Source organism: Penaeus monodon, chromosome 32, assembly GCF_015228065.2.
Source record: "Penaeus monodon isolate SGIC_2016 chromosome 32, NSTDA_Pmon_1, whole genome shotgun sequence".
Taxonomy (NCBI): Eukaryota; Metazoa; Arthropoda; class Malacostraca; order Decapoda; family Penaeidae; genus Penaeus; species Penaeus monodon.
Window position 1 is genome coordinate 35,870,097 of NC_051417.1, and position 267 is coordinate 35,870,363.

Below are 267 nucleotides of genomic sequence, written 5' to 3' on the forward strand. Positions count from 1 at the left end.
TTACCCATATTTTATCATAATTTTTAGAAATGTCCATTTGGTCTTTGAAACTATTACTGAGGTTTTATATTAGAGGCCTAATATATATGTTTCTCATCCCGAACTTGAAAGTATGAATATTAGTATCTATTGTTGGGTAAAAGAATGAGCACTCTAAATTCAAAATATTGCTTTAGTTATCCCTTCCCTAATGTTGGTGAATACAAAAACGAGTAACACAATAAAACATGAATAACTGGCTTGTTGAATAAAATGAGACGAATTGGA